Source organism: Lutra lutra, chromosome 5 (genome assembly GCF_902655055.1).
Source record: "Lutra lutra chromosome 5, mLutLut1.2, whole genome shotgun sequence".
Taxonomy (NCBI): domain Eukaryota; kingdom Metazoa; phylum Chordata; class Mammalia; order Carnivora; family Mustelidae; genus Lutra; species Lutra lutra.
This window is the reverse complement of record NC_062282.1, coordinates 38,592,881-38,602,263: the sequence shown is the minus strand read 5'-3', so window position 1 is coordinate 38,602,263 and position 9,383 is coordinate 38,592,881.

The window sequence follows — 9,383 nt, the reverse complement described above, 5'->3', positions numbered from 1 at the left end:
AGCCATTTGCCCCTCCACATTATTACAAATACATGCTTACCCTGGGCTACTTCTCTCTTCATAAAAGATGATGAGATGCCCTGTCTGAAGCACTGTGATTTGGAAGGATTTCTCCTCACTGATAAGGGCCACCTTTGAATGAGTCTATGATATATGAGTGGTTTATATTTGACTTATCCCCACTTGACAAGTTAGCCCATATGAGAATAAAGCTCAAAGTGTTTCCTCTGTGTTATCTAGTTTAAGTCCTCTTTCATACACACACACATACACTTATATGTATGTGTGTGTGTATATATATATGTATGTATGATATATATGTATGATATGTATATTTATATAAATATAAATATGTGTGTGTGTGTGTGTGTGTGTGTGTGTGTGTGTGTGTGTATTCTGGTCACTAGGTCAATTGATATCCCATGTTTGGCAACAAATTCATAGGTTCTGGGGATTAGGGTATAGAAATCTTTGGAGGAGTGTTATTTTTCCTATCACAGGTAGGAACAATTTCAGGCCACAGCACTCTCTCAGGAAGGTTTTGGCTAGGCTAATGTGAACTCCTCAGGCCATAGTTGCTCATTAAAGGATCTTGCATCTTGAAGGAATGAGACTGCATTACTACCCTCACTGTTTTCATTGGCTGGAAGCAATTTGGGGGGAGATGGATTCAGTATAAACATATAGTAGATCCAAAGGGGAATGGCCAATGCTATCAATCAGTTATGGTCCCTGAAGCAGAAGATCTGAGAAGTGCCTTTTTATGGCTGCCATGAAGACCTATCAAGTATTGCAATCTTATTTTATTATTTATTGGTTTAGTTTTCAATTGCCTACCAGTTACCCACCATGATTCATAAGGGTTTTGCCTATTTCTGACTGGTCAGCATTAAATGGGAATTAAGATGGAGATTAACATGGAAATGTGTCATTCAGATCCTTTTTGAGGAAAAAACTTGTGGCCTACCTGGATGTATGGAGTACGGTGACTAGAAAATATCCATCTTTGAGGACTTTCAGAGTCTTTCTTAGCTTCAGAGAATTGCTTTGCTTAAGTCATGCCCATCCAATAAATGCTCAAGGTAGGGTACAAAAGGCCAGAAATTGAATCCTATATGGATCACTCTGACAAACATACTAACTCCAGAACTCCCAGCAGCATTGGCCAAAATTTTGTCAGTTCTGCATTGAATTTGACTTTTTCTGCTCAGATGTACTTCATCTCCTTCCTTTCATAGGTGCTGATATTTAATAAGCATATTACATGAAACTTCATTTCAGCCTGGTTCCAGAGAATCCAACCTATGTTATACAAGAACAACCACCCCTTCATTCTTAAGGTATTTGAAGGCAGTGTTATCACTGCTAACCTATCCCCTACCCCAGGATAAGTGTTGTTGTTGTTGTTTTTTTTTTTTTTTTTTTTTTTTTTTAATTTACTATGTTGGTAAATATGATAAGGGAGAGGTGGGAAATCTTCCCTACTATACAGTGAAAGAATTCACATGAGTTTTCTGCCAATTTCTGCCAATATCGATTGTGTCCATTCCAATTATATATTTGTGATCAAGGAAAGGAGCACCAGGAGCAGGGATGTGTTGGAGTTGGATCATGCTGGCTCACAAAAACCAGTCACACACATCTCTTCCCGAATCCATGTCCTTATGTTGACACCTTGAAATCAGTAATGGTGAGAGGATTTACACCATGGAAAAAAACAACTGCTATAAAAAATTAGAGCTTTTGATGAAGTCCCAAAAGTTTATTTTGGCTTTTATTTCCTTTGCCTTTGGAGACATATCTTGAAAGAAGTTGCTATGGCTGATATCGAAGAGATTACTGCCTATGTTCTCCTCTAGGATTTTGATGGATTCCTGTCTCACGTTGAGGTCTTTTATCCATTTTGAGTTTATCTTTGTGTACGGGGTAAGAGAATGGTTGAGTTTCATTCTTCTACATATAGCTGCCCAGTTTTCCCAGCACCATTTATTGAAGAGACTGTCTTTTTTCCACTGTATATTTTTTCCTGTTTTGTCGAAGATTAACTGACCATAGAGTTGAGGGTCCATATCTGGGCTCTCTACTCTGTTCCACTGGTCTATGTGTTTGTTTTTATGCCAGTACCATGCTGTCTTGGTGATCACAACTTTGTAGTAAAGCTTGAAATCAGGTAACGTGATGACCCCAGTTTTATATTTGTTTTTCAACATTTCCTTAGCGATTCGGGGTCTCTTCTGGTTCCATACAAATTTTTGGATTATTTGCTCCAGCTCTTTGAAGAATACCGGTGGAATTTTGATTGGAATGGCATTAAAAGTATAGATTGCTCTAGGCAGTATAGACATTTTAACAATGTTTATTCTTCTGATCCAAGAGCATGGAATCAACTTTTGGGACTTCATCAAGATCAAAAGCTTCAAATAAAATCTTTAAAAAAAAAATGGGGCGCCTGGGTGGCTCAGTGGGTTAAGCTGCTGCCTTCGGCTCGGGTCATGATCTCAGGGTCCTGGGATCGAGCCCCGCATTGGGCTCTCTGCTCAGCAGGGAGCCTGCTTCTTCCTCTCTCTCTGCCTGCCTCTCTGCCTGCTTGTGATCTCTCTCTGTCAAATAAATAAATAAAATCTTTAAAAAAAAAAAAAGATCAAAAGCTTCTGCACAGCAAAGGAAACAGTCAAGAAAGCAAAGAGGCAACCCATGGAATGGGAGAAGATATTTGCAAAGGACAGTACAGACAAAAGATTGATATCCAGGATCTATAAAGAACTCTTCAAACTCAACACACACAAAACAGATAATCATATCAAAAAATGGGCAGAAGATATGAACAGACACTTCTCCAATGAAGACATACAAATGGCTATCAGACACATGAAAAAATGTTCATCATCACTAGCCATCAGGGAGATTCAAATTAAAACCACATTGAGATATCACCTTACACCAGTTAGAATGGCCAAAATTAGCAAGACAGGAAACAACATGTGTTGGAGGGGATGTGGAGAAAGGGGAACCCTCTTACACTGTTGGTCGGAATGCAAATTGGTGCAGCCTCTTTGGAGAACAGTGTGGAGATTCCTCAAGAAATTAAAAATAGAACTTCCCTACGACCCTGCAATTGCACTACTGGGTATTTACCCCAAAGATACAGATGTAGTGAAAAGAAGGGCCATCTGTACCCCAATGTTTATAGCAGCAATGGCCACGGTTGCCAAACTGTGGAAAGAACCAAGATGCCCTTCAATGGACGAATGGATAAGGAAGATGTGGTCCATATACACTATGGAGTATTATGCCTCCATCAGAAAGGATGAATACCCAACTTTTGTAGCAACATGGACGGGACTGGAAGAGATTATGCTGAGTGAAATAAGTCAAGCAGAGAGAGTCAATTATCATATGGTTTCACTTATTTGTGGAGCATAACAAATAGCATGGAGGACACGGGGAGTTAGGAGAAGGGAGTTGGGGGAAATTGGAAGGGGAGGTGAACCATGAGAGACTAAGGACTCTGAAAAACAATCTGAAGGGTTTGAAGAGGTGGGGGGGTGGGAGGTTGGGGGAACCAGGTGGTGGGTATTAGAGAGGGCATGGATTGCATGGAGCACTGGGTGTGGTACAAAAACAATGAATACTGTTATGCTGAAAACAAATAAAAAAATGATTATAAAAAATACATTATATGTTTATAAAAAAATAAAAAATAATTTAATTAAATTAAAAAAAATTAGAGCTATTTTTCTCCCCAGAAAGCCAGTTTGTAAATATTAGCCAGCATGTTACTGACCAAAGGTATATGTGGAACTGTAGACCCACTTTCAAATGGACCTGAACAAGGGCTTTCTTAATTTCCTGACCCATGTTTGTCCCTACTAGAATGAGGCAAGAGGGCACTGCTTCCTTGAATATTATCATAAATTTGGATCTAATACCCCCTTCTCTCAGTGTGTATTACCCTTTGCAGAAGGACTTGAGGAATCACTACAGTATATATTTGCTCTGTTATGGCAGGATCCTTTCTCATAGAGACTTAGCTTCAGGTCAATAGATTGTGGATCTAAGAGTTTAGTCTGGTGATTAAAAAGACATTTGGCATTGCCAACCTCATTCTTAGTATCTTTTGATTATGTTTATTAATTGATTTTATATATTTCCTTAGCTGTCTATCTGTGTTTTATGAGCCATCTTCTTAGAGTTCTTTGTCAATCAAACATGCATTCCTGACTGACCTTCCAACTTTGCTGCTCATTGCATTAATTATACCCACCTTGGTTCAGACAGTTAAATGCTGCCACCTGGACTCTGTTATTCCAGGACTGCTTCATCTCTATTATTACCAGAGAGGCTGATACAGTAATAGCATCTCTTAATTGAAATCTCAATATACATAGCACAGATATTAGTGAGATTTTAAACTATGCTCATGCCATCGTATTAGTCCATCCTTATTGCTTTGGTAAACAAAATGTCCTGAAGTCCTTGAGTTTTCTAATTTGTATCATAAACCTATTCTACCTGTGTATATATGTGTATATATATGACCATCCCATTGGTTCTGTTCCTCTGGAGAACCCTAATATATGCACTGATTTATTTCTTACCTCATATAGTTCTTAATAATATTTCATGTGTGGACTTCAGTATTATTTAAATTTTAAGTTATACAGAATTTTTTGTTTAGTTGAATGACAGTTTTGAGATGGAATTTTAATAAGTCACATCTTAGAACTTCTTAAGCATTAGAATTATGAAATAATAACATGTACCCTTGTATGATAACTGATCTTAAAGTATAGATGCTATCACACAAGAAGAGTGGGTTTGTTTTTTTCTTGAGAACTGAACTGGAGCATATAAATTTATAGTTCAATGTCTTCTTTTGTGATTCTCTGAATAATTACCATCTTCAATATAAATAGTGATAGAAGGCTTTTTTCCCCCCCAAAGTATAAAGTAAATGAAAGGTGTGATGTCTTGTAGTTAGTTTGGCTTTATTCTGTTGTAGTGGATTTCAAAACACCATTTGGAGCCATTTGGATCTTTCTTCTATACTGTAATATTGTCAATAAACCTGGGACAACAACAACATAAATGTAGACTGAGAAGTAAATCTAGCTCTTAAACAAAGTACTGACCCAGTGTAACCCTTCTTTTGACAAAGATTCCACACAGAACCATTGTGTTTAATTTAAACATTACAACTCTGAGCTGAGTAACCTGAAGTCTGGACAGACTGCTATAGTTCAAGAGCTTCAGCATTTCCTTAGTGTCAGAATCTACTTAAATGACCTCCAGATCTAGTGCTGAGACACAGGAACATCACTATCTCTTTCTCTCTCCTTCTTCTTCAACAAGATGGGGATAATTCTCATAAGACCACTCTAAACCCCCTTCACCAAAGGAGTGACATAGCCTGCTAATCTTGTTTCAGACATTCTCACTGGGAATAATGGTGAGCCCCTTGCACAGGTGCTTGTTCCATCACATGGATGTTGTTACACAGGCACATGTAGTACAACTCTGTGAAGACCCAGGTCATTTTCTTCACAGTTTTGGTGTGAATGCTGCCCAATTGATGGTTCCCTGGCAAAAAAGAGTTTGGTCTGCATTTGTGAATTCATTTTCTACTGCCTTATTTTTATTTATTTATTTATTTTTTGCATTTTCCTGTAAGATGTGCCAGCAGGTGGAAGAATGGATCTTTATCAAAAAACAGATTGAGCCTGCCCAGTGGGATTACATATATAGAAGTAATAGATCTGATGGATGCTGTTGCAATTTTTAGCGTAGCAAGAGTAGCTATGCATTAGAAGCAAAAACATTATTGAGATTGAAAGTTTAATGGGGTTCACTGGTAGAAATCAGAAGATAGTCTCAGCATTGAGTTCATTGTTCTCAGCATGGTAGACTTTGATCCTGATTAGGAGCTTTATACCTTGACATATGAAGATAATTTTAACTTGACATTGTGTCACAGATGGTGGGTAATTCTTCAACAGTATTATAAGGAGCCTGTACTGCTTTGTCTTTTTACTACTCAACTAAGATTAGATCTTTGAAAATGAATTCACAGGCATTTATTTACAACCTCTGCTCACCTGTGTACAGCGTATAGTTTAAATGGTGAACTTGAAGAGGAAAAACAGAGATGGAAAGGACTGAATCATTTTGCATAAAGCTTGAGAACCATTGCTCTAAGGAAAAACCACGGTGGTCCTATTTCTTTGTCAATCAAACACGAGGGCAATCAGTGGGAATTTATTTTCTTCAATCTTAAAAATACATTAAAAAGGAAATAGCCTCTTTTTTGGCTTCCAGATGCTGTCCTGTCTGCATGTGGGACATAGAATCTGGAAACCCCTTGGTACCATAGGGTTAGATTAAAGAGCCATGCTCAGGGTAACAGGAAAAGGGAAAGACCACTCTCTCAATGACCCAATTATATTGTCAAGTCACTGAAGTAGTGAAACACGGAGACTGCTTTCCTCCTAATTCTTTTTTATTCAAGACAATATATGTTATTGTTCAAACTCTTTAAACTGGCCATTCTCTTCCTTGCAGCCAAATGCTTTGCAACTTATTTGCATAGAATAATGCATTTGTTCTTTTCAAGAAGTTTGTGATATAAAGCAAATATTAACAGCTTCGTTTTAAAAGATGAGTCTCTTGCAGTTCAGAAAAATCAAATGAGCTACTTAGTTAGAAGCAAATCTATGATTAGAATTCTACTAACTAATCCTGGAGCTTAGGGGGTATTATTATACAATGTCACATTGCCTTTCAAAAGGAACACATGCAGAATGACTGAATGCTAACGAGTATACTTTTACTGTATACAGTGCTGCTCTGAAGAAAGACATTTCAATGGGGGAGATCCATTCTGCTCTAAGTAGGTAGCTAGAAGTAAAAAGTGATAATGGGACAATTGCCCAAGTAGGAAAAACCAATTATTGTATATTCATTCTTTCAATTGCTTATTCATTCATTTTTTCATTCATTCATTTTCTCAATATATATGTGTTGAGTACCTTGAAAGGTACCTTGAGTACCTTACCTATATGAAATATGCTAACACCTGGTGTTACAAAAATAAAGTATAGATCACCTCACCTGAAAGAATATACCATAATATACTGAAATATAAAGTATATAAATCTTAAAAACACATAAAAATGTGGAATGAAATATTTTGCATCCAGTGGATTTGATCCTGGATGGAATTTCTCCCAGACTCAGGGAGATTAGCAATAGGAAGGAGAGCTAAGGACCCAGTGGATAAATCTGAGAGGCAGTACCATGAGTAATTAATATATATTTGTCAGGGAAGAATGTTAACTTTATAGAAGATGGCAAAGGACATCATGATTCCAAGGGAGATAGCTAGGCAAACAAGCAGTTTGGATTGCCCCAACTTCAGAGATGCTAAAAGGAGATAATGAGTTTCAGTAGATCAAAGTGCTGATCTATTCATTGCTCACATCACAGTAGACATTAATAGTGCTGGCATTGTGACATTAGTTTACTGTCATGACATGGTTCCACAGAGGTGACATGATGGGCCACATAATGACCTGACACTCAGTAGATTGCACAGTAGTTAAAGAACTCAGGAATAAGGTGCAATACCTATTGCAGCAGGCAGTATGGAAGCCAACCAACCTCCCTTGATAAGCTAGATCTCACATGGCAAGTTCTCACACTGTGGTTGCCTTGACTGCTTCAGTTGCCTATGTGACTAGCTACCAGAGGATGGCTTAGGGTCAGAGGATGGTGAAACTTGCAGTATGGCATACTTAGCAAAGATGTATTGAAAGACTTGGGGCCTATAGTGAATTCTACCTCCTAAAAGTTTCCTTAGAATCAGATTTCCTGAATGAAGTCTGACATTTGCCTTTACCATTACTGGTTCTACATACTTGGGCAACTTATTCTATCTCTGTCTCTCCATTTGTATTGTGAGATTTTAAGGTGTCTTGTCCATGAGATTGTTTAAAATAGGGCCTGACATATAATAAATACTAAATAAATGTTCATTTTTACTATCCTTCAGTACAGTGGTATTTTCAGGTTGCTGAAAGAAAGAATGAACATGATTAAAATTTAAAAATGGCAGTTGTATTTTTGTCAGAGTTACAAACTAAAGCATATATATGGTTTGGGGATGCCTGGGTGAGTCAGTCAGTTAAGCATGGGATCTCAGCACCAGGTCTTGACCTCAGGGTTGTGAGTTCAAGCCCCATGCTGGACTCCATGATGGGTATGGAACCTACTTGAAAAGAGAAAACAAAACAAAACAAGACAAAACATATATATGATTTGGACAAATGATATCAAGAGCTTAATGTTGAATAAGTAAGAGGAAGATGAAGAATATTCCCAAATGGTCACAAAGCCAAAAGAATCCATGTAGATGGGTCATTTGTAATTTCTTTCTTTTTTTTTTTTTTTTAAAGATTTTATTTATTTATTTGACAGAGAGAGATCACAAGTAGATGGAGAGGCAGGCAGAGAGAGAGAGAGAGAGGGAAGCAGGCTCCCTGCTGACCAGAGAGCCCAATGCGGGACTCGATCCCAGGACCCTGAGATCATGACCTGAGCCGAAGGCAGCGGCTTAACCCACTGTGCCACCCAGGCGCCCCTCATTTGTAATTTCAATACACTTGTTTGTTTGTTTCTTGTCAGTAGAGAAACAATGCCTATGCCCATTCATATATTAGTGTACCTCTGGCCATCTTTTTATTAATAATGATGATAATGTATTAGTACTAGGTTATAGTTATTGAGTGCTTACCCTATGCCTGATGTTTTTTTTTCAGCTTTAAGTAGTATCACAGACTAATGTATGTAATTCTCAAAACTACTATTTGAGCAAGTATTATTATTTTCTCATTTTATAGGTAAAGAAACTGAAGCAAAGAGAGATTAACCAAATTATTCAAGGTCACAGAATTAATAAGTGTCTGGATTATGACATAGAGACTGAACTATAAAATATGAACACATAACATCTAAGGATAGAACCTGATATTTCAAGCAAGGAGATTGTTTTCTGCAAAAGTGCAATCCATTTTTTGATGTATATACCTGAGATATTTATGTATTAAAAAACCCATAATTAGTAAACAAATCCTTAATGAGTAAATCATTTTGAACAGCCTTTCCCAAATTTACTGCTAGAGTTCCAGTGACCCATCTGCTGACCTGGAACTTTGGTGTCAAAAGTTCTTGCTGATCTTTAACCATGCACATCTTACAGATTCCCAGACTAGTAAAGGGGCTTTATTTTCTGTCTTGATAGATTTATGGATTTATTTATTGTAAATTACTCACAAGAGAGAGACATTTCATTGTAAAACACTCCCTGGTATTGATTCAGTAAAATGAGG